This window comes from Podarcis liolepis, assembly GCF_965112155.1.
Source record: "Podarcis liolepis genome assembly, chromosome: 11".
Classification (NCBI taxonomy): Eukaryota; Metazoa; Chordata; class Lepidosauria; order Squamata; family Lacertidae; genus Podarcis; species Podarcis liolepis.
This window is the reverse complement of record NC_139565.1, coordinates 41,553,845-41,578,975: the sequence shown is the minus strand read 5'-3', so window position 1 is coordinate 41,578,975 and position 25,131 is coordinate 41,553,845. Positions and strand designations below refer to the sequence as shown.

At 43.6% G+C, this 25,131-nt stretch overlaps 1 protein-coding gene across 6 annotated transcripts in view; it reads right to left on the bottom strand.

Moving 5' to 3' along the window:
* The window catches only part of PDE4D (phosphodiesterase 4D), a 624,753-nt gene that overhangs the window by 305,337 nt on the left and 294,285 nt on the right, over positions 1 to 25,131 (bottom strand). The window lies entirely within an intron of this gene.

Below are 25,131 nucleotides of genomic sequence, written 5' to 3'. Positions count from 1 at the left end.
GACAATTCCCAGAGTTCCCAAGAAAGGAGGCCTTGATTGCTTCAGCACTCGGGGGTCTCCTAACAACTCTCAGGAAACTTTGGGGAAAGCCATGTATGATTCTGCTTTAAATGTATAGTTTAGACAGGGCCTAAAGCAGAAGCTGGGATGCAGATGGCGCTGTGGGTTAAACCACAGAGCCTAGGGCTTGCCGATCAGAAGGTCGTTGGTTCAAATCCCCACGATGGGGTGAGCTCCCATTGCTCTGTCCCAGCTCCTGCCAACCTAGCAGTTCAAAAGCACATCAAAGTACAAGTAGATAAATAGGTACTGCTCCAACGGGAAGGTACAGGAGCAGCTCTGGGACCACGAGGCATTTAACCCTTTCTCCCAACACCATTTCCTCAGTTTAAATCCCCCATCCCACTGAGTGTTGCCGCCTGTCCTGTATAACACAGGATTGCCCTGTATTTCAATGTGAAATGTTACATCATTCTCTCTCTCTTTGCCAAATTAGGGTCTTTTCCCAATGCATGTGTTTGAAAGGGTGTATGAAAGGTCATATATTTAAGCTCCGAGTAGCCAAGCACAGGAAGATTTACAAGTGTGTGTGTGTGTGTGTGTGTGTGTGTGTGTGTGTGAAATTCCAGAGGGGCCATCCTGTTAGGCTGCAATAGATTATAATGGATTGCTTTGAAGTCACTTCAGCACCAGATGAAAACAAAAACCGGCCCCCAACTGCCCCATCTTGCCTTGTCCTGTCCTGTATTTTGCCAGAACAAAGGTGGCAACCCTAACCCCACTAAATAGAGATACTTGTATCATGTCTGTCATTTTTCCCACTCTGGGTCTAACAGCAGCTCTGGGAGTTCCAAAAAAATCTCCCGAACAGCAGCTTCAAAAGGTCCAGACACCTCCAGGAAATGCCTGTTTTAGTTCATCTCCAAAATTAAGCATCTGCCTCATCAGAATAAAAGCAGCTTCTGCCTCACCTCTTGAACAAAAGAAGCTGCATCCATCATACCATCCTGTGAACACACCAGGGTGCATGTGGGCTGGAACAGATCCATTTTTTCCACATGCACGTTTGATTGCTTGTTTTGGTCTTGTTCTTGTTTTATTATGTATTTTGTGTTTTGATCTTGTACTTTTATGCTGTGAAGCACCCTGAGATCTTTGGGTGAAAAGTGGTATAAAATTTAATAAGCAACAATAGCAGCAACTCTGTCTCAATCCTCCTGCCCACAGTGGTGGAGGCTGCTTTATATTTTGTCAACATCCTTCTGAAGCCAGTGCTTCCAAGGCGGTATGAGAAGCTGTAAACTCAGTAGCAATGTTGAATGTTGCCCTCGACTTGCAGATCGTTCTTCGGGTTCATGCAAACCAGTTGTGGATGTCGCAACAGCCCACTGTAGACCTGCGCTTGGCTTGTTGTTTGCTATAAACTCTTTAATCTGCCAGGGTGCTTCCAGATGGAGGATGTTTGTGGCTTCATCACTACCAGTCCCAGAGGGGCTGTGATGATCTTAGCACTGATTTCCAGTTGCTCAAGAGCACAGCAGGGAATTAGCAAGGCCAGCAGATGTGACAAAGTGCAGAGAAGCGCCTACCCTGGGACTACGGCGCACAGTGCTGCAAGACTGTGTACCTCTCTTTTCACCCCCCAAGAATGCTTCCTGCCCTTGTGGTCTGGAAGTCAGTCATTCAGTCAGCTGTACGGAGGCTGTTGTTTGGATATAGTCTCAGCAAGGATATTCCCTATTGTATCGCACTACCTTCAGGCGTAAGTGGTTCTCATCTTAGCCCTTTTCTCCTGAATTACCACCCTTGCTAGCCCATTTTTATAGAGCATCTAGAGAATCTTGTCATCGTCCCACTGCATTTCCGTTCTCTTTCTTTTTTTTTAATGCTGCCCACCTGAACTTTTTCAGATCTTTCTTAATAAGAAAATGCAATTGCAACAGCAGTCAGCTGTCAGGGACTGGCTGGAGGAAGAGGAGTGGTGGGAGACACCAGCCAAGGAACCCCCCAGGGAAACCCCAGAGGAGGAAGGCTCAGAGCCAAGGGATCAGTGGTGGGACACTGAGGAGAGGTCAGAGGGAGAAGATTGGGAGGAGACGCTGGATTCTGAAGGTTTAGTGAGCTGGGAGAGCTGGTGACAAGGAGCAGATCAGACTCCGAGGCTGAAGCAGAGGAGGTGGGTTAAGAGGCCGCTATAGAATCCAAGGACTCTCCTTTTCCTGTTGTGACAAGTCCCCCCCCCCCCCTCTTGGTCTCAACGAAGGCATAGAATAATGAGAAGGGCGGAACAGAGACCAGAGGTGCACAGACGCAGTTTGAGACTGCTTGGGAGACATCCAGAAGAGTACGAGCCTTAGAGAGGTGTGGAAAGCAAGGTCCTTCAGTCCTGGCAATAGGGGCAAGACCTACTGGGAAGTATTGCTGAGTTGCATGCTGTTTTCTTGAATAAAGAGTTAACTTCACTGACAGCTGACTTTGCCTCATCCTGCTGACCTGAATCCGACTCCAGCCCTAACACCAGCCTACTATGGATAGACAAGCATTCACTATTGAGGCTCCCATACCTTGAAGTAATGGTGCATTATTCCTCCCTATTTACAGGTTCAGCCTATTTTATTTATTCCCAATGAGCGCAAGTAGGTTTGAATATCCTATTAATTGCCCCAGTTTCTCTACCCTCATTGAGGAGATGGAGAATTTCATGGTTGATCATCTCTCATTCTTAACCTTTTGATTTCATACCAATTCCCTCCCCGATAAAACAATTAAAAGAAAATAAAGGAAAGCAGCAATTAACAAACACAAATGGTGACAAGTAAAACTGATATAAGGGCAATTAAGGGAGGGCATTCAAAATGCACTCAGTGAGAAATAATAAATAAATGCTTACACCACAGACAGGAGACTCTCTGTTTGCCTGGTATTAGTGTACCAACGAACCACAAAAAATACAGGTTGGATCAGCACATTAACCTTTCAAAGACATCCTTCCAGCATTCAGTCCCATAGCAAAAATTCAGTCCCACAGCACATTCACCCACCTGCTCATGAACACTGGAAATTATAGTTTGAATAATAATAATAATTTTTTATTTATACTCTGCCCTTCCCAGTTCAGAAAACTGGGCTCAGGGGGGCTAACAACAAATTTAAAACACTTAATTGATGCAACAAAAAACAGCATAAAATACAGTATAAAATGTGAATAACAATAAATTCAAAATTCAAAAATCAATTTAGGGGGGGGGGAATCCATCCAATAAACATTAGATGATCACCAGGGCTAGCTGGCTAAATTAGTTCTATTTGGGCCAGCGAGGAGACCAGGGGAGAATTAGCTGTGGGATCCCAGAGCGGGTAATCTTCATAAAAAGGGGAGGGGGAGGGAAGGAAGGGGAATAAAAGATCAGGCTAACTTCAAATTGAAAGCTAGGCAGAAGGAAGGTTAAATCCTGCAGGGCCCTGGTCTCATGGGACAGAACATTCCACCAGGTTGGAGCCATCACTGAGAAGACCCTGGCCCTGGTGGAGGATAATCTGACTTCCTTAGGGCCTGGGATGCTGGGAACTGTAAATATGAGAAGTGCAAACTACAGTTCCCAGGATTCTTTTTGGGGGGTGAGGGAGATGTGCATTCATTGTATGGTGTGTACACAGCCCAAGCACCCTCTTTTCTGGTGAAGTACAGCTGGCCATCCTAAGTCATCTTCATTCTGTTCTGCATCCAAACGCAACAGTAAAAACTGCACACGTATTAGAGAGCACCTAGAACCATAGAATCGTAGAGTTGGAAGGGACCCCGAGGATCAGCTAGTCCAACCCCCTGCAATGCAAGAATCACCTGCCACTGAACTCGGCAGAATCCACTTCTAAGCAGGCGTGATTATGATCAGGCTGCAACTGATGCTTCCCATGTCTTAACTGTGGGAGAGGAAGTGAGCTGTCAATGGCTACTGGCCATGGTGGTTTTGCTCTGCCACCACAGATGGGAGGCTGCAATGCTTCTGAATGTCCATTGCTGGAAATCACAGGAGGGGAGAGTGCTTGTTCTCATGTTCTGCTTCCTGGTTTCCAATAGGCACCGTGAGAACAGGATGCTGTACAGTGGTACCTCGGGCTACAGAATCTTCAGGTTACATACGCTTCAGGTTACAGACTCCGTTAACCCAGAAATAGTACCTCGGGTTAAGAACTTTGCTTCAGGATGAGAACAGAAATCGTGCTCCGGCGGCGCGGCGACAGCAGGAGGCCCCATTAGCTAAAGAGGTGCTTCAGGTTAAGAACAGTTTCAGGTTAAGAATGGACCTCCAGAACGAATTAAGTTCTTAACCCGAGGTACCACTGTACTAGACAGGCCATTAGCCTGATCCCGCAGCCTATTCTTATGTGACATTAACCAAATGTTTACATTATATAAAGTGTTTTGATGCACGCCCCAAGTTACACTTAGTACTGGTTTAATGGTTCATCCTTTCTACTGCTCTTAAGACTCATTCCAAGAGAGATTAATGGCCTCTGGTGTCCTATTTTTCCTTGTTATTATTAGAAACGGACTCTGTTTCAATGACTAGTTAATGAGACAGACACGGCACCAGCTAGTGGGTGTGGTAGCTGCAACGTGTCAGAGGTTTGTATCATATGTTGCCGGGTGTAAAGGAAATGGCGTAAATGTAACCTTTGAGGTCTGGCTATCAGCGGATCCATTCCATCAGCATGGGGCTTGTGGAATGATGAACTGATCCAATGCCATGCCAACCCTTGCCCTGCCTGCTGCTGTCAATAAAGGTTTGGCCTGATTTTATCCCATCACCGTTGTACCGTCTGGTTATTTTGCAGCTCTCATGGGTCATATAACGTGCCTGCCTGGGCAAATAAAATTGCTCTTGAATATTGGCACCATATTAAAAATGTATTCATTATTATCCGTTAACAATAAAACATTAGCATAAGTATTTAAAGCTCAGTCAGATATATCTTTTGAAGATGGCCAAGATCTGTTTTTAAAACCAAAATGTTGCTTTGTTGCTCTTCTCATTTTGAATTTCAGACCTGTTAATATTCCATGCCATTTCACCATGTGCGATATTATTTATACTGATTACAAGAAACACAGTCAAGCCAATTTATTTCTGCATAATACTGTATCACTAATTGCTTTAGTGCAATGTCATATTATCCTGGGTGCAGGGGGGGATGTAAGTCAACAAAACCTTTCCAAAAGTGATTAATTCAAAATGTGATGCATACTATGGCAAAGATTGGAGAGTTACTGAGTACTTGCAGAGCTTAATGCATCCCAAAGGGGTTTCCAGGTATTCGGCACATGCACACCTAATTTTTTTAAAAAAATTATTAACTGTGTAGATAAGAATCATTAAAAGGCAAGCATCTTTATCCTATGGACCAGGCTCTGAAAAGAATGTATGAGCACAGCTGGATTCAGACCAAATGTCCAGCACCTTGTTGCCAACAGCAGCTATCCAGATACCTCTGGGTCATCCACAAACAGGCCACAATGGCCCCAGGTTTATCCCACTGTTCCCCAGTGACTGGCATTCAGAGGCAGGCTGTCCCTGATCCTACATGTAGCATAGAACCATAGCTATTAACAACATTATACTGCAAACACTTATCTAGCCTAGGGCTTGCCGATCAGAAGGTTGGTGGTTCAGATCCCCGCGATGGGGTGAGCTCCTGTCGCTCGGTCCCTGCTCCTGCAAACTTAGCAGTTCAAAAGCATGTCAAAGTGCAAGTAGATAAATAGGTACTGCTCCGGCGGTAAGGTAAATGGCATTTCCATGTGCTGCTCTGGTTCGCCAGAAGCGGCTTAGTCATGCTGGTCACATGACCCAGAAGCTGTACGCCGGCTCCCTCGACCAGTAAAGCGAGATGAGCGCCGCAACCCCAGAGTCATCCGCGACTGGACCTAATGGTCAGGGGTCCCTTTACCTTTACCTAAGCTGGCATCCAACAGCACATCTTATACCTATAGTAAATTGTATAGGTTAATCACACATTGTGCGAGTCCTTCCTTTTGCATTTCTTGAAGTTTCTTTGGATGATTGCTTGCATATGCCCAGTGGGATAAAGTGGGCATACAGTGGTGCCCCGCAAGACGAAAAACTCGCAAGACGAAAAACTCGCTAGACGAAAGGGTTTTGTGTTTTTTGAGTCGCTTCGCAAGACGAATTTCCCTATGGGCTTGCTTCGCAAGACAAAACGTCTTGCAAGTTCTTGCGAGTTTGTTTCCTTTTTCTTAAAGCCGCTAAGCCGCTAATAGCCGTGCTTCGCAAGATGAAAAAACCGCAAGACGAAGAGACTCGCGGAACGGATTAATTTCGTCTTGCGAGGCACCACTGTACCTTTTTTTCTTCTTCTGCCAGAATTTTTCAATCAGTTAAATGTTGCTTGCTGCCCTTGTTTGCACTAACCATAACTTGTTGCCATAACCCTGGACACGGTCACAAACATACACTGCAACTATGGCTTAGGTTGCAAAGCTAAGCCCTCCCCATGCACCCATGCACAAGAAATCCCCCAGTGAAACTGGCTTTTCACAGTGCAAGCCAAGAGCCCAGATCAGGAACAGCCAATGTGGCACCCTCCAGATGCTGTTGGACTACAACTCCCATCATCCCTAGCCATTAGCCATACTGGCTAGGGCTGATGGGAATTGTTGTTGAACAGCAGCTGGAAGGCACCACATTGGCTACCCTTGGCCTGGAGAGTCAGGGAATCTGTGCTAACTATGGTTTGCTCAGCGTAACCCTTAACTATGGTTAGTGGACACCCCAATTTTTAAATTCACTTTGACCCACCTTGTTTCACATCTTGACTTACAGCCAGCCATAGAAGAAGAAAATAAATACCAATGGTTATATGTTCTGCGTGTCTGCAGTCAGTCCTACAATCAAAGCCAGACACTTGGGCGCTGTGGTTTTCGTTTCAAAGAAATTTAGGAAAGTAAAAGATCTACAAGGGTTATCAAAGTCTTCTCATTGCCAATGAATCCTAGTTCTTTTAGTACATTTACTCATGATTTATTCACAACAGTTTTAAATTAGCTGAGCTTCTCCCTTGGGGAAGTTAGTCCACAGACTTATATTTCTTGTTAATATATAATCTTAAAGATGGTAACAAATAGGCCTTTAATATACATGTAGTGATTCATATTGAAGAAGCTTTTCTTTTTTTGCCTAACTCATTAGACAAATTTTACTGCCATCCCACCAGTTCCAACTCACCCTGAAATAGAGTTTAAAAGCAAGCAAAGAAAATATTTTACCAAGCTGTCTGGTTTCGGATCAGCTCTGAGAGTTTTGCTGCTTGGTCAGCACAGCTAGCATATCAACAGTGCAATCCTAAGGTTGTTTACTCAGAAGTAAGTCCCAGGTTGCTCAGTGGGGCTTCTTCCTTAGTAAATGTTCTTCAGATAGCAGCTTAGGGATGCAGACTGCTGGGAGTTAGTCCTACTGATCACTGCAAGATTTACCGTATTTTTCGCTCTATAACACGCACCCGACCATAACACGCACGTAGTTTTTAGAGGAGGAAAATCCATAGGCATGCCACCCATAGGCATTCCCTCCATAACACGCACAGACATTTCCCCTTACTTTTTAGGAGGAAAAAAGTGAGTGTTGTGGTGCAAAAAATATTTTACTTCTATATCGGGGAGGGGAACTTGTGGCATCCCAGATGTTGCTGGACTCCAGTGCCCATCATCCCTAATCACTGGTTATGCTGGCCAGGGCTGATGGGAGTTGGAGTCCCAGTATTTGTAGGGCCACAGGATTTATGTAAGCAAGCATAAGATTTGGCTGGACGCTTTCTTCCTTATTGAATAGGATAACATGTTTTGAAAACATTGTGAGTAAAGAAAGATTCATCTTAAAGCATTCCAAAGTTTTCTGACCTTGGAACTCTCTGGATCAATTCACATTTCTAGATAAAGAAAATATGAAAAAAGGCTTTACTTTAAAAAAAAAACAACCCAATTCTTGGTTTTGGAGAAAGCAATTTTTGGAGTTCAACAGTTTGGTGCCTACTTGATTGAATTTGCACTTTTTAAACATACTGGAATGAAAAGTTTGTTGATATGATTTGTTGAAATCAAATATCTGCAATCAATATATTTTTATATACAGTATGTATGATCTGAATGATTTTATAAACTGAAAAAGAACAGAGAATGAAATGAAAAGGACAATATGTATGGATGCCCTCTGGAGACCAACAATAAGGTGGCTATAATCCACACATGATAACGCTGAACCAACAACATAATGTGACTGTAATTGGGCCAAAAATGTCTGTTCGAGGTGAGAAAGTACAATAATTGTCTTACATGGGTTAAAGAAAGTTGTTTAAAATGAGTTAAAAATGGCTATCAGCTTGGATTGTAAAGGCTGATCTTCTTGAATGCAAGGAGGCAGGAGTGGATATAGATGCTTCTGCCCTGATGATATTTCATGTCTGTTTTAGACCTGCCAAATCCATAGTCTATCTCTTGGTCTTTTCTGCAGTGATGTGGTTTAGACAGAGGATGGAGCTGGAGAAGATGGACTATGAAATGTACGGTCATTAATGTTTAATAGAAACTGGCTGCCTAATACACCATTTGCACTCAAGTTTAAATTATTTATGCGGAGAAACCAACATCAAAGGTATCGTTTCTCCCTGTGTCCCTCCCCCCACCTTGCAAAACTGATATTCTTTGTCAGATACCTAACAGAAGCATTTTCCTTAAAAACCATTGCAGGCTTGCCAGAGGACAAAAATTATAAAAAGGAAGCAATGGGTTTTCTATCTTTCTTTTTTTAAAAAAAAAAATGCATTGAAAATTTAAGTACTTCAGTTTCACCCAGTTGCCATTCTTACTAAAATGGGTATATGCCACAACTACTGTGTGATATGCTGAATCCATTTATAGATTATAATAGCCTAGAATATATACTATGTGGATTGTTACACACCATCCCCAGTATTCCAGGGGTTTCAAGCGTTTTTCCAGGGTTCAGTTTTTGTAGAATGAAGGTCCACAGAGACAGAACACAAGGTTTTATGTGCATATATACAACCTCAGCATAGGATGGAGCGGCTCACAGCATTAACACCCCAAAATATCTTGCTCTTTAGTTAGTCATAGTTTTAGATTCAGAATAAGATCAAGACATGTTTCTGGGTCCCCCACTTTCAGCCCAACTCACACACACACAACAATTCTCTAGTCTAGCCCACTTTGACTTAGTGTTCTCCATCACTCAATTAACTGTAGCTATAGCAAACTAGCTCATTATTTTAGATGCTGATGGTGTCACGCAAGTGGCCAGCTATGCTCTTTTGAAGAAACTTGCCTGTTCAGTCCAGCAACCTCTAATATTCTAACCCTCACTGGATACAGAATCCCCAGAACTCAGGATATCATTCAGACCAGAGCTTTCCAAACTTTTCATGTTGGTGACACAAATCTTAGACATGCATCATTTCACAACACAGTAATTCAGTTTTACTAGCAAACTAGAGGTTAAAGTAACCCCTTTCCAGCCCCGTGAGGAGCGCAATGAGCATTTGTGCAACACACCAACACACTGCAGATGACACACACTAATATGTCACAACACACAGTATGGAAAGCTCTGATCTAGACTGGTCCCCCCCCTCCAAACTTATAACAGTAGATACATCATAGAAATACCCATTTGGCTAGCCATATTTGGGTACGTGATGAGCTTTTCCTGGTGACTAAAGTCCTAAAACAACTTATAGTTCTGCACAGATTGCTCCTAAAGCTATTTACCGTGGGGGGTTGTGTAAAAATCAGGGGCCGCCTTTGCTTTCTTGCACACCAGCAGATTGTTAGGTCACAGGCCATCATTGGGAAAACAGCAAGCTTTAAGGGCCATGACTGGGAAGCAATATAATGCAAAGCACACATCACTTCAGACTATGGCAGGAGTGCTGCTGATGTCATTGCAGTGCCCACCCTTACTTGGGATGGATTTAGACCTGGCCTATCCCAGTTGTTTTCTCCTCCCTTTCCTCTCAACGACTGTTAACCTACACCACGTGTACCCAAGATGGTGCCATTCAAATTCTGATAGACTACAATGCCCATCATCCATGGCCATTGCACATACCAATGGGAGCTGTCGTCCAACAACACCTTGAGGACCTCAGGCTCCCTATCCTTGCAGTAGTAGAAACTGACAAGGAAGGTGTTAGGAAAGAGCCATTGTTGGGTGCCCGTGACGTCTGTGCTAGTGGAGAGATGCAAGCATTGATCATATTGAAGAAGACAAGGTTTCCTGCCTCAGGGCATTCAGATTCATGCAGAAATTAAATAGAGGGAAGAAGTACAGTTGGTCATGTGGAGAAGCTGACTAATATCCTTTCTATACACTCGCAAGTTGCAACTGCCACTGAATAATGAATTGATTGTTAAATCCTTAATGAGATTTATTAAATGAATGTGAGTCAAATATTCCCAACCTCCAAAGCTTTTATTGCTCTCCTTTTAATCTAAAGCAGTCTGACCGGGAGTGAGCATGTGACAATCTAAATCATAAACTGTTGTTGTTTTCCAGTTACAGGGCATGTTAGCACGATGGAGTCTTATAAAGGGCACCTTAAAGACCAGGGACAAAACACAGCTTTTGGTGATATCACCAAAAACATTGAAGGAGGTTTAGACGTTGACTCCTTGGCACCATAATCCTATCACTGTCACAAATCTTTCTATGGGAACGTAAATAAGGCTTTAGCTTCTTGGCCAGGATACAGAAAACTCCAGAGCTATTTCTTCATTGCTCAGGGAGGTTGCAGAACTGTTTCTCAAATTGTAACCTGCACTCCAAATCACATAGTAAACTGAAGGAAGTTTCACGTTCATTACATAGCAGGATAGGGGCAAGGTGGGAGCTTTAATTAAAAGAAGTATTGCTGGTCATGCACAAGCCCTTATATGCCTTTCTGGGGCCCAGTCCTTGTTTCAAATCTTGTAATGTTCATGGTACTTTCAAACATCTCTCAGCAACTACCGTATTTTTTGCTCTATAAGACTCACTTTTTCCCTCCTAAAAAGTAAGGGGAAATGTGTGTGCATCTTACGGAGCGAATGCAGGCTGCGCAGCTATCCCAGAAGCCAGAACAGCAAGAGGGATTGCTGCTTTCACTGCACAGCGATCCCTCTTGCTGTTCTGGCTTCTGAGATTCAGAATATTTTTTTCTTGTTTTCCTCCTCCAAAAACTAGGTGCGACTTGTGGTCTGGTGCGTCTTATAGAGCGAAAAATACGGCACTTTAGAGGGTAGGGGAAAATATTTTTTTTTTTAATGATTCCTAAAAATGACTTGAGAGATTGCATATCCAAGAGAGAGAGGGGCAGGCTGCATGTTTTGGTGTGGTATCATCATGTTTTGCAACGTCAATATGGGAGAGCCTCTGTTCGGAATATTGCCATTAAAGAGAATAAGAATTAATGTGTGGCAAAGCAGAACTCATTAATAGCAACTCCATGCAACTGAGGAATGTCCAGCAGGGCCTTTGTGGAGGATTAAAAACAACAACAACTGGACACATATTGAGAAAGGAAATCCAGACATACTTCGTATTGCTCAGCTCTCAAAAAATAAACCATGCTCAGTGCCATTAATAGTCTCAGGTGCAGAGGCTACAAGAATATCCCTGAACTGATGCTTGGCAGAATCCCAGGAATTAGCTGTCTTGGCTGACCTAGGCGTTGCCTTCAGTTGTAATTCTCTGAAGCGCTTCAGGTCACTCCAGGCTGGATTTAAAGGTAGCACCATTCAGTTCTTAAGCAAGAACTAACCAGGGTTCCAACATGTTTCCAGGCTTCTGGTGAAATCTGCAGCCCCCCAGATAATGGCCTCACAATGTCTTGAAGGACTGGGGGAGTTTACCAAGATTTTTGTGCCAGCTTAAGTATTTCAGACAGGGGTTTGAGTTTCTCCGAGCCTGCTACAAAGGCAGCTTTCATTCCAGGTGAAGCTGAATTCAATGAATGAAAGCGTCTATAAATGATAGTTCGTAGCATTCTAAAATATTCTGAACAAGCTTAAAAGGGCAGGGTCCAATGGTGCATGAAGCAGCTCGCTTGCAGAAGTTAATCCGGTCTGGATCGAGTCCGTGCCAGGATGGGAGACTGCCCAGAAGCCCTACGTGAAATACCCACCCTGTAGAGGCCTGCCTGTCACACACTCTAATATCCTTTTAGAATTTAGGCACATCATTGAGCATAAGTAAGAAATCCCATTTTTTACATGTTGTGTGGATTTGGCTACAAGAAAGCTCTCAAGTCGGTTTTATCCTCATTCCTCCAAAAAAACAAAGCAAAACAACAACACTCCAAAGTAAAATTTTAGAGTCAATGCAAAGTTAGCATTTTATTGAAAGTGTCTTCCTTGCCCCTCTTTTTTCCACACCTGCTCAGGTGTAGCAAGGGGGATCTGTTGTGTAGACTGCCCACTGGATCAAAGGTGCTGCATGAATACTGGATACTGTTTTATACCAAGTTAGATCGCTGGTCTATCTACCTCAATATTATGCATATAGAACCATAGGATTGTAGAGTTGGAACGTAAATTAGCTCTCCTATGTTTCAGTCTGAGGTCTTTTTTTAGTTTAACAGGAGATGTCAGGAATCAAACCTGGGGTGTTCAGCATGCCTTAGCATAGGGATCAGCAATCTTTTTCAGCCGTGGGCCGGTCCACTGTCCCTCAGACCATGTGGTGGGCTGGACTATTTTGGGGGGGATGGGGTGGGAAATGAACTAATTCCTATGCCCCACAAAGAACCCAGAGATGGATTTTAAATAAAAGCACACATTCTACTCATGTAAAAGCACACTGGTTCCCGGACCGGATTCCACGGGCCGGATTGAGAAGGCAATTGGGCCGGATCTGGCCCCTGGGCCTTAGGTTGCCTACCCCTGCTTAGCATGTGCTCTACCACCGAGCTGCAGCAGAGGGAGGATCTATCAAGCACCCAGCAGGTATTCATCATACAATTGTTATGGGGATTGTTGTATAATACAAGTAGTGCATTAAATACATCAAACTCCTGATAATCCTTACTATGGCAAACACAAAATGGCATTTAAGCATAATATTCATTGCATAATCAAATCTACTATCACAAGGAGATTTCGTTAATACTAAGAAATTCAGGAAAATCCTTGCGATTTGCATTGCCAGGGCAGAAATGGAAAACATTCGGGATTACATATTTCTTCGAGTCAAAAGTGCAGTAATACCAGGGTTAAACAGAGTTCAAAATGCTTTTGAACACTGTGCAATAGTTCTCTGTGGAGAGGTAGCTACCCAGTCATATATGTTGCTTACTAAAAGCTGCAATCCTTAAGCACACTTAATAGAAAACTGCACTGGAACAGGTGGACAAATAAACCACTTGGAGGTTTTCCTTGTAAACTGTAAATTGCTTGGTGACTTTGCTACAGTCAAGCAGTATATAAATTCTGGTAACAATATTCTGACCTCTAAGGAGGCAGCTTGCTATGTTCATAGTATCATAGAATTGTAGAGTTGGAAGAGACCTGATCATCTAGTCCAACCCCCTGCTATGCAGAAATAGCTGTTTGAATTATTCCTGGAAATTGCTGGATAGTTTGTTACTGCTATGGAACTTGTATGATCTGTTCCTATAGGTTGGCTTTACTGTTGATGTGGGATTCAGGTTTGTCTTTTATCTGAAGCTGCAATAAAACCAGAATCTCTTTAGGCTGTAAAAGCAGGAGACAGATCCAAGATTTTTTTTTTAAAAGGAATTAATTGATAAGTTAATTCTCCTTTCTCTCTATTCATACAGCAGCATGGCGGGTCCCCTGAGGTCGTCCCTGGGTTGCAGCAGGTGCAGTTTTGACAAAGAAGTGCTTGAGTCTTTTGTGTGTGGCAACAGATGGGTGCAGTTCCATGAGAATCCTCTCCCACCTGAGATCTGGAATATTTTGCATAGGCTCTTGGGGTCTGCTAAGGGCAACTCATTAACCGTACGTCTCATCGCTGAAATGGCGCACAACGCCTTTCTTCTGCCATAGAACAGAACTCAATGGAAGTCTGCAGGAACACTTAATGAATTGACTTGTTAATCACTAGGCTTTATTGGGGAAGTAACCTGGTGCCTTTATTACTCAGCAAATCTATTCCCAGCCACACACTTATCTTCTCATGGAGCCAATGTAATTTATGTTAATAGAAGGTTTTCTTTGTTTAAACTAACTCTTATATATGCCTATTAGACTAGGAAGGGTTATGGGGAGAGGAGAAACCCTGGGTGGAAGATTACCAGTTTTTTTGCCAGCCATAGAATCACACAGCTGGAGGGAGGGCTTGCAAGCCCTCTAGTCCTGCCCAGTCCCCTGATTGATGCAGGAAATCCAGAGCCTGGGCATCACAACAAGAGACAGCTGTCCAGCCATGATTCTGGGCCACACGATATCAGCTGGCAACAGTTAATGCCTCACAACAGAACCAGCTGTTCTGTGAAAGAATAATGCATCTTGGACCCTTGAGAGGAACCTAAGTAGCTGCCCTACACCAAGTCAGACCAATTTTCCATCTAGTTCAGTGTTGTCTACACTGACTGGCAGAAGCTCTTCAGAGTTTCAAATGGGGGACAACCCAATCCTATCTGGAGATGCCAGAGACTGAACCTGGGACCTCCTGGAAGGAGCAAACACACTTAGTCCATGCTATATTTCCCAAATCAAGCAAGAACCAAAGCCGTTCTTACTGCCAATGTGCCATTGTCTATTCCAAGAGTAGTACTGCTAACTCCTCAAAATTACCCAATAAATGTGCAAGATATGTGCAAATTTGTGCATGGTTGCACTCACAGATCTAGTAACTACAACCCTATTGAGAGTTTCTTTTTTTTACCTGAATGTCCTTTGAAAAAAAACAACGGAGCGGTTGCTAGTATGAATGCAAACTCAAGTCTCTGTCATTGACAAGGCAAAAGGGGGCAGACAGGGAGGAAAGAGAAGTGAGTCAGCCCAACCTATTTCATCTTCACGGAAGAGCCTGCTGGATCAGACCAATGTCCCATCTAGTCTGGCATCCTGTTCTCCGACCGGCTACCCAGATGCCTGTGGAATCACTCAAGGGGGACCTGAGCACAAGACCCCGCTCCTCTCTTGTGGTATTCAGAAGCAGGACTGCCTCCAGCCGGGAAGAAAGAGCATGGCCATATTAGTAGCCATGGATAGCTTTATGCTCCATGAATTTGTCTAATCCTCTTTTAAAGCCATCCATCTTCCTCAGCCCAGTTCAGCATCTCAGCCTCTGCCTCCTCCTCTTGAGAAAGGGAGTGGCGCAGGTTCCATGCCCTCCAGGGCCTTTCCATTCCTCAAAGGGAGGACCCTACGTACAGACAACGTACTGGGGGTCTAGAAGCACACAGCTGCACAGGCAGCATTGCAGAATCAGGATTGCTCCCATAGGATGAAGGGAGTTAAAGGTAAAGGGACCCCTGACCATTAGGTCCAGTCATGGCCGACTCTGGGGTTGTGGCGCTCGTCTCGCTTTATTGGCCGAGGGAGCCGGCGTACAGCTTCCGGGTCATGTGGCCAGCATGACTAAGCTGCTTCTGGCAAACCAGAGCAGTGCACGGAAACGCTGTTTACCTTCCCGCTGGAGCGGTACCTATTTATTTACTTGCACTTTGACGTGCTTTCGAACTGCTAGGTTGGCAGGAGCAGGGACCGAGCAATGGGAGCTCACCCCATCACGCGGATTCGAACCACTGACCTTCTGATCGGCAAGTCCTAGGCTCTGTGGTTTAACCCACAGCGCCACCCTATGAAGGGAGTTACCAAAATCCTAAAGGTGATTCATTATAATGTAATATAAATCATCGTCGTCGTCATCATCCCCTCCCTCCCCAAGTCATAGTTCTTGAATTTCAGGTGGGTAACGATGGCATACACAGACAGCTTCAATTGATTCATTGCATTTAAAATTTCAATTCGTAGTTGCTGAGGCGCTTCACCTTGATGTAAAGCAAAACAAGGTCCTGAAGATTTTCACATTAATGTATTAATAGATAACAGGTTCCATCTACAGTAAAGACTGGCACAGATTCAAGCGCACTCAAGCATCAGATTGTGATGCTTTCACTGGCTGACCTGTTCTGACAGCTCCTACCTAAGGCTGCCTCAGAGAGCTAGGAAGGCTTTAATCACCTCTCTGATTTTATTTCACCCGTCATATATATATGGTTCGCTCTACCTTTCCTTCATTGAAATGGCACACTCCGCCTCCCTCTTTTTAACACAAATGCAACCCTGATAAAAGCCCCGTCCCCTCGCCTGACCTTCACATATTTAGCAGAAAGGTCTACAGGGAAATTCTAACGGCATCTAGTTCTGGTCGGCTGACCTCGAAAACGGATATTATGGAGCTGGAAAAGGTTCCAAAAAGGGCAACCAAAATGGTCCAGGGGTTGGGTTGCAGCAACTCCCCTCCAAGGGAAGGTTGCAATAATTGGAGCATTTCAGTTTAGGTGAATAACGACATGATGGAGTCATATAAAACTATGCAGTGTGTGTGGAGAGAGGCTGGTTTTTCTCTGCTTCTCAAAATACAATGAAGCTGAATGTTGGAAGATTCAGGACAGACAAAGGTAAGTACTTCTTCACAAGTACTTCACAAGAATTAGGGAATTCGCTACAATGGAACCTCGGTCACTTTTCCTGCTCACTATTTCACTCACTATTTTACATCCACACATGCTCTATCGAAGGCTGAAGGGGGCTGGTAAGTTCTATGTATATGGACATAACACAGAGATGTCAACTGAGGGCCTCATGCTTGTGATTATAAAAAATGCCAATGGAGATAACCTTTTACAATGCTGCATCAGCCTGTTGCTTGTACAATTAGCAAAGCTCATGAGCACATGCACAAACACCAATGTGCGCATGCCCACACAGATGTGATAATAAGGAAAAATTCCCCCTACCATTAGTTCATAGCAGCAAGTTAAGCCTTCCTCCTCTCCACCCAACCACCAATATACTATGTATACCCCAGCTTCTAGGTCGGGGTCAGTAAACTTTTTCAGCAGGGAGAACCTTTCAGCACTGTCCCTCAGACCTTGTTGGGGGCCGGACTATATTTCGGGGGGGGGGGGTGAATGAACAAATTCCTATGCTCCACAAATAACCCAGAGATGCATTTTAAATAAAAGCACACATTCCACTCATGTAAAAACACGCTGATTCCTGGACCATCCATGAGCCGGATTTAGAAGGCAATTGGGTCGCATCCAGCCCCTGGGCCTTAGGTTGCCTACCCCTGTTCTAGGTTTTCTTCTTCTTTTAATTTTTAAAAATAAATTTTATTAATATTTTCCACAGGAAATAACAATACACAAAACACAAAAACAAGCTTATGAAAAACAAAACCAAATCTTACAAATTAATAATATAAACACTAAAAAAACAAACAAACCTAGACTTCCACCAATCCCACAGCCCCTCCTTTACATCTCATTGTATCTTCCTGTGTTCCTTATCATCTCAATCCTAGCATATGGGGATATCCTTCCCCATAGAGACAAGTTCAATGTATTCCATTTATCTAAATATCCTTTATTTTCCTTCCACTGCTTATACAAATTGGTGTTTTTATTTGTAATCCAGATCCTGTTCTAGGTCTTCAGACATCTGTATATATAACCCTCATCTCAAAACATTCACAGCCTTTACACTCCCGTCTTACAGCACAAATAAAAAGTTGGATTGAAATGAATGCAGAGATCATATCATAATAAACCCAATGCCAAAGCGTCAGAGTGTTTATGGTGATTTAATAAAAGTTCGCTTGAGTCTGTTAGGTAATAAGATCACTGGAATTTGATCAGGGTCATATGCTGCTGCATCAGGCGAAAGACAGATGGTGCCCTCTCTCACCTAATTCCACTTCTGGAAACCAACCAGACTGCCAGTTGAATCTGATTTCAACACTGGTGACAGGACAGCAGGCTAGTTTAGGGAGTGTAAAGCCGTCTCTGTGACACATGCAGTTCTTACGTCATTCCTCACCCCGCACCCCAGCATCCATTTAGGGCTGGCCCTGAACGTCATATTAAAACTCACAACACAACCCGGATCATTTCCATCGGAACATTTCCATTGTTCTTACAGATTGTTGATTTGCGCACAGAATAAAAATGTGTCAAGAAGAAAATCGTGTTAAGGTTACAAAGCATATCGTTATTCAATGTTTGTTAGTAGAGCATTAACCTCTTAAAGCGACACATTTGCAGCCTGATTGCTGAATGAATTACTCGTGTGAATATGTGTTTAGAAAAGATAATAAAACCTTATTGCAAAAGAGACCCACAAATTACAATGGAGTGCTATTTTAGTTAAGTACTCAATCTGCCTTTTGCTTTCTGAACTCATGGTGGTGCTAGATTCCAAGTCATTTCTTGAACGATTAAATGGAAAAGTTTCCACCTGAACATCCATCAGCTCTGGCTTCTTTCCTGGGGCTGATGGGAGTTGGAGTCCCAACAACACCTGGAAGGTCATAGGTTTTCCCCATCCTCAAATTAAGCAGTCATTGCTCTCCCTTCCCTCTCCCCACCCAAAATAAAAACATACTGACATCCCACAGTGCGAAGCTTCAGGTCGGCTCCAGAGATACAGCTGCTAGAGCCACATGTTATATAAACCTAAAAATGTCAAACAAAGATCAACAGAGCAGTTTTGTATCTCAAGCAGAGCTTCAGGCCTGCTTTTTAAAAAATGGCCAGCCTTTTCCTGCTTGCAAGTAAAGGTTTTAAATATTTATGTCTCTCCTTCCTGTGCTTTTGATCCTTTGTTGCTGATTAGGTGGAATCAGCTTCAGAATAAGGAATAAAGTGCAAGTGGAAAATATACCATTAATGTGGGCTCTGCATCAAGGAACAAAACACTCGCTAATGTTCTGCTGCAGAAAATATAGTGGGGGAAATGATGAAAGGTGTTCATTTTGAGTTTATTGTAATTATTACAGTCTGTGAAATTTATCTCCAGGTATAGAAATAGACCTGAAGAGACTCACCATCTGAAAGCCTAGAGAGCTGTTGCCTATTAGTGTAGACATGGTCTGATTCAGTATGATGCAACTTGATATGCTTCTTCCTAACTGGAGCATAAGGTTCTTAATCTAAGGGTGATGGGTTTGAGCCCCACGTTGAGCAAAATATTCCTGCATTGCAGGGGGTTGGACTAGATGACCAATGCTGTCCCTTCCAACTCTATGATTCTCTGTTTCCTAATTGTTCTGCAATAGTATCTTTAAAAAACAAACAAACAACTATTGGGATGAAGTACAAACATCAACTAACATAATGTTAAAATGCCTTGACTTCCTTTTCCTCTTTAAGATACTGTATTTGCAAAAACGTAGACAAAACCATTTAGCTCTCAATATGCAAAATAATAAATACAAAGTTCTGATAGACATCTCAGCTTACAGGGGATAGCTAACTTTCTAATCTGTGTACCAGCCAACACCTATTTTTTTCTGAGGCAGTAGCACACATTTGAGTGTCAGGTGCTGCGAACATCAACCACCACAGTATCCTCAGATTGGCAAGCCAGGTCTATGATAAAACATATTTATCTACTTACTATAGCAGACCCTCCAAGTGTCCCTATTTTCCAGGGATGTCCCTGATTTAGAGAAGCCCTCCTGCCTTCTGATTTAATCCTGGAATGTCCCGCTTTTCCTTAGGATGTCCCTATTTTCATTGGAGAAATGCTGGAGGGTATGAAGTTATCTGATCCCTGGTCCGTCTGAAGGCAATCCTGTATAGGGAAGTTTTTTAACGTTAAATGTTTTATTATGTTTTTATATATGTTGGAAGCTGCCCAGAGTGGCTGGGGCAACCCAGTAAGATGTGCGAGGTATAAATAGCAAAATCATGGAATGGGATGTCCCTATTTTCATCGGAGAAATGTTGGAGGGTATTCTATAGGGTGATATACAACTAGGTCCATCTGACTTCAAAAACAAGGGTCATAATCCATGAAAAATTTATTCTCTGTAAATACAATTGAAAGAAATTTGTTATGTAAATACTGTGCCTAATTCCAACAGAACCTATCCAGGAAATAGTGCCTTGAAAGCAAAGTGTTATGTACTGAAGTTCTCACCCTGGGCCAGCAGGGGGATACTGTAGATAGTTTTCACTCAGGTCCACATATGCAAATAAGGGATCGAAAGTGACATTCAGTGATTGGATAGTTACAGAAAATAGTTACTGTTGCGTTCTAGTGGAGCTCTATATAAGCAGGCTGGCTGAACCCTTCAGTTCAGTTCAGTTCTGGCCTGTGAATAAACAAGAGCTGTTTGAAGAATCGCTGTGTCGTCTGATATGTTCACCCACAACTTAAAACAAAGAGCTTTGGACATCTTTAGCATCAACTGGAGAGAAGATTCATATCCTATTTCTCTCTCTACTCGCAAGCAGAATCCTGTTCATGGCCAGTGTTTTACTCATTAGCAGGCCTTGCTCCAGGTAAAGGGGACTAGCTAACAGGAAGGGCTGATTGTCCACTTCTTCCATGGTGGTTCCTCATTATCTCAGTAGTGCTCCAAAATCTGTGAATGGCTGAACATGCCATGACAGTTTCTCAGTTTGTCATTATATTCTCACCACAATGACAGGTGAGACACATCCTCAGAATGTGAAACATCTGAGGTTGCTCTCTACATTCAAGTACGGTAAGCAAAATCTGTAGCCTCAATTTCCTTAGTAGACTGAAGGATCTTCTAGTGTTTCACTAAAGCAGGCCGGTATTACATTGGAATGCACAGAGAGGCCTCTGAAGACCTCAACACTGTCTCCAAGTACTCCTCTCCTATGGAGGTCTCCTTCTATACTTTATAGAAGACAGGTTTTGTTACAGCATTTGGGGAAGGATCGTTGCTTTGACGTAGTGCATCTCTTTTGCACACAGAAGAAGATCCCAGGTTAAGTCCCCAGCATCTGTGGGTAGGCAGGGAACACCCCCTGTCTGAAAGGCTGGAGTGCCACTGCCAGGAATGGTATACAGTCCTGAGCCAGGCATCCCAATAGTCTAACTTGGTATAAGGTACCGTAGTTCCTGTTTTCCTTCACATTTTGTCAGGGTTCATGCAGCTGCTACACCATCAGTGTCAGGAAGAAAGACAGAAACAAGAAAATGGCTCCAGAAAAGTAGTATCTTTCTTCCCACATACACACACCTTTTCATTCTTGGCATCTTCCAAAAGAAGCATAATTAGGTGCTAATTTGTCACACACTGAAGCTGAAAGAAAACAATCATTTATGTAAATGGACTTGAGCAGGATGCTGAATTTCACACAGTTTAACTGGTGTCTTTGGATGTTGCTTAGCGGCTCTGTTGAAAACAACCCACAGGGAGAATGGGCCTGTTACGTGTCACCAAAAAGAGAGGCAAAAGGGGGTGTGGATTTGCATAAAATTATCCGCACAGATTCTTTTAGAAGCAATAACTTTAACTTAAAACAGAAAGGTATTCCAGCAGAATACAATACATTTCCCTTGGGAGGTGGTGGACTCTCCTTCCTTGGAAGTTCTTAAGCAGAGGTTGGCTAGCCATCTGTTGTGACGGCTTTAGCTGAGGCTCCTGCACTGCAGGGGGCTGGACTAGAGGACCCTTGGGGTCCCTTCCAACTCTACAATTCTATGATTCTATGATGATGATGATGATGATTAATATCCCGCCCTCTCCAGCCAGAGCCAGGCTCAGGGCGGCTAACACCAATAAAATCAGAGTAAAAACATAATGGGGGACAGGACCAATTTAAAATACAGGTTAAAATGCAATTTAAAATGCAGCCTCATTTTAAAAGTAGCCGATAGATCAAGACCATAAGGGGAGGGAAACATAAGGGTCAGACTGAGTCCAAACCAAAGGCCAGGCGGAACAGCTCTGTCTTGTAGGCCCTGCGGAAAGATGTCGAGTCCCGCAGGGCCCTAGTCTCTTGTGACAGAGCATTCCACCAAGACGGGGCCAGTACTGAAAAGGCCCTGGCCCTAGTTGAGACCAATCTAACCACCTTGCGACCTGGGACCTCCCAAATGTTGTCATTTCTGGACCTTAAGGTCCTCTGAGGATCATAGTGGGGAACAAGACTTTGACCAGGTAAGCTGTGTACCTGCCTGCTCAGTTTGCCATGTGCTAACTTATGGTTGGGTGACTTCCATGCCCATGCTCCCCCTCCTTATGTCTTTTAATCTTTAAACCATATTTGGACTGCATAGCCCAAATATAAGACACAGGGACACAGGAAGCTGCCTTATACTGAGTAAGACTCCTGATCCATCTAGATCAGTATTGTTTACACTGACTGGCAGTGGCTTTCCATGGTTTCAGATAGGGTTCTCTCCCAGCCCTACCTGGAGATGCCAGGGATTGAACCTGCAACCCTTTGCATGCAAAGCAAATGCTCTACCACCGAGCTATGGCCCTTCACAGGACTGTCTTCTGTACAGTAGGACACATGGCCATCCTAGTAGGCAGACGGGTACATGATGCCAGCCTCAAACCACCTTTTCTGGGCCTTGCGCCTTGGCCCACCTTCCTTCCCCTTGGCTGCTATGCTCTGGAAGAAGCTGCTTTGATTCCCTCAAGCTAAGAAAGCAAACTTTAGTCAGGGCTGTTGCAAACCTTCCCCTGTGGCTCAGGGCTTCTTCCGTGGGGGGGTTGGAAGTTTACTTAGATCGATTTAAATTGCACTCATTGTGGGCATTCCAAGACGCCAATGAGGCAAAAATTTGCAAAATTCTACTTCAAGCTCGAATCTCTGTTTCCACACAGAAGCGTACCGTGACATCTTCCTGCCTATGAGTCAATGTCTACAGCAGCATGGAAAAGCTCACAAATAGTCACCCGATTCTTCTTACATTGCTAGAACCACAAGCTACATGAACAGCAGCACTAACAGCCTTATGACTTGGCAGAGAAGAGAGCTAGCATTTAATGCTCAAAATAATTAGAAGGTACGTGGATGGGGACACTGTCAAGCTCCGGTTCCTGTACATCTTTTAAGTTAGTTTCAGGAGCACTACGTTAGCACTGGCAAATGGGGTCAGAGAATTGTTTCCTCTTGGAAACAACCCACTCATTTGCTTATTTCATTTGTTGCATGTATATCCTATCTTTCTTCCAAGTTGCTCAGAGGAGCACTTCAGCCCAACGGCTGCAAGGTAGATTTAAATGGAGTGAGTGTGCCTTGCCAAAGCCACCTTGTACTTGCAAGCTTCATGGCTCAGCAGGGATTTGAACCTGAGCTTACCGTTTGTAGGCCTGGCGTGATTTACCTCATGCAAATCATTCAGCTACAGCTGCCATGATTGCTGTCTAAAGAACCAAGATTTCTACAGAAGCAGAAGTTGCATTGTGAAGAAGAAAGAGGACATCTAGTGATCAGAGAGGAAATTGCAGCCATGTATTTCTAGAGGCCTCAAACTGAATTGGAATAGGACTATTTCTGTGCTTCGGTATCATCAGGCAGTGATACAGTAGATTAGGAGGGACAAAGCACTTCCACTTACTAACTTACTACTGTACTTACTTGTTCATTTATTTAAATCCTGCCTATCTCTCACAACCAGGACTCAAGGTGGCTCACAAAAATTAAAACAAACACTGATAGAATACAGAGAGCTGAAAGCATATAAAAGATAATAGAATCACAGGAGTTGGAAGGAACCTTGAAGAACATCTACTCCAAACGCCCCCGCAATGCAGGAATATGCAGCTGTCCCATATGGGGATCAGACCTGCAACCTTGGTGTTAAGCTGAGTAGCTAAAAAGTAGTTGAACTATAATGGAGCTGCTTCTGTGCACCACTAATGGTTAAACTGCCCCTTTTATTATGCCCAACTAAAATGTCACAAAACAGTGTGCAAGCTCTTTGATCAGACTGATCATTAAGCAAGGGGGAGGGGTGGTGGAAAAAGCTGGTTTGCTATCAGGACTATAATTTCATCATTAGTTAAAAAAATAAAACATTTTTGCTGTACAGTCTTAGAAGGGACACGGGTGGCGCTGTGGGTTAAACCACAGAGCCTAGGACTTGCTGATCAGAAGGTCGGTGGTTCGAATCCCCGCGACGGGGTGAGCTCCTGTTGCTCAGTCTCTGCTCCTGCCAACCTAGCAGTTCAAAAGCACGTCAAAGTGCAAGTAGATAAATAGGTACCGCTCCAGCGGGAAGGTAAACAGCGTTTCTGTGCGCTACTCTGGTTCGCCAGAAACGGCTTAGTCATGCTGGCCACATGACCCAGAAGCTGTAAACCGGCTCCCTCAGCCAATAAAGCAAGATGAGCGCCACAACCCCAGAGTCGGCCACGACCGGACCTAAGGGTCAGGGGTCCCGTTACCTTTACCTTTACCTTAGAAGGATCATAGCTATGGGAGTTGCCATAAAGTGTACTTGCCCTTCAGAATTTACCACTATGCTACTGTATGCCCATTCTCAAATTATGTGTGGCTGTGGCAGGGTGAAGGCTTAATGAAATCCACAAAGAAAACCAAATTTAGAAACTTATTTGAGACTGTGTGGAAGGCAGTTTTTGTTGTTGTTGTTTTTTGTCCTTGCGACTCTCACTAGGCCAGACCCTTCGTGAGCCTTGCTTTGCATCCACTGGGAGGTGTTTTGCCTGGCTTGAGTGTATCCTTGAACTCTGGTAATTATTCTTGCTAACCTCAATGGAAGGCAGAGAGAGGGGTTATACATAAACCAGCCTACTGCACAAAAGTAACATTCACATTTGCCCCTGGGCCTGCTCAACATGGTCATGCGCCCCCTGGAAGATTGCCCAAGTATGGTCTTCCAGCTCATAAAGGTTCCGTACCCCTTGCTTTACACAAACACACACACACAAGATCAAACACAACACATAATTCTGGGATGCATAAGGAATTTGTAAGATGGGCAAGATATATCCCAAACCTCCACAAAACTCAATCGTCCTCCAGTTTTCATTATACCATCCTGAGATCTACAGATGAAGGGGGCTAAACAAATGCAATTAATTAATTATACGTGTCCAATCACACTTTGGTCATAGAGCTCTTTTAAAGAAC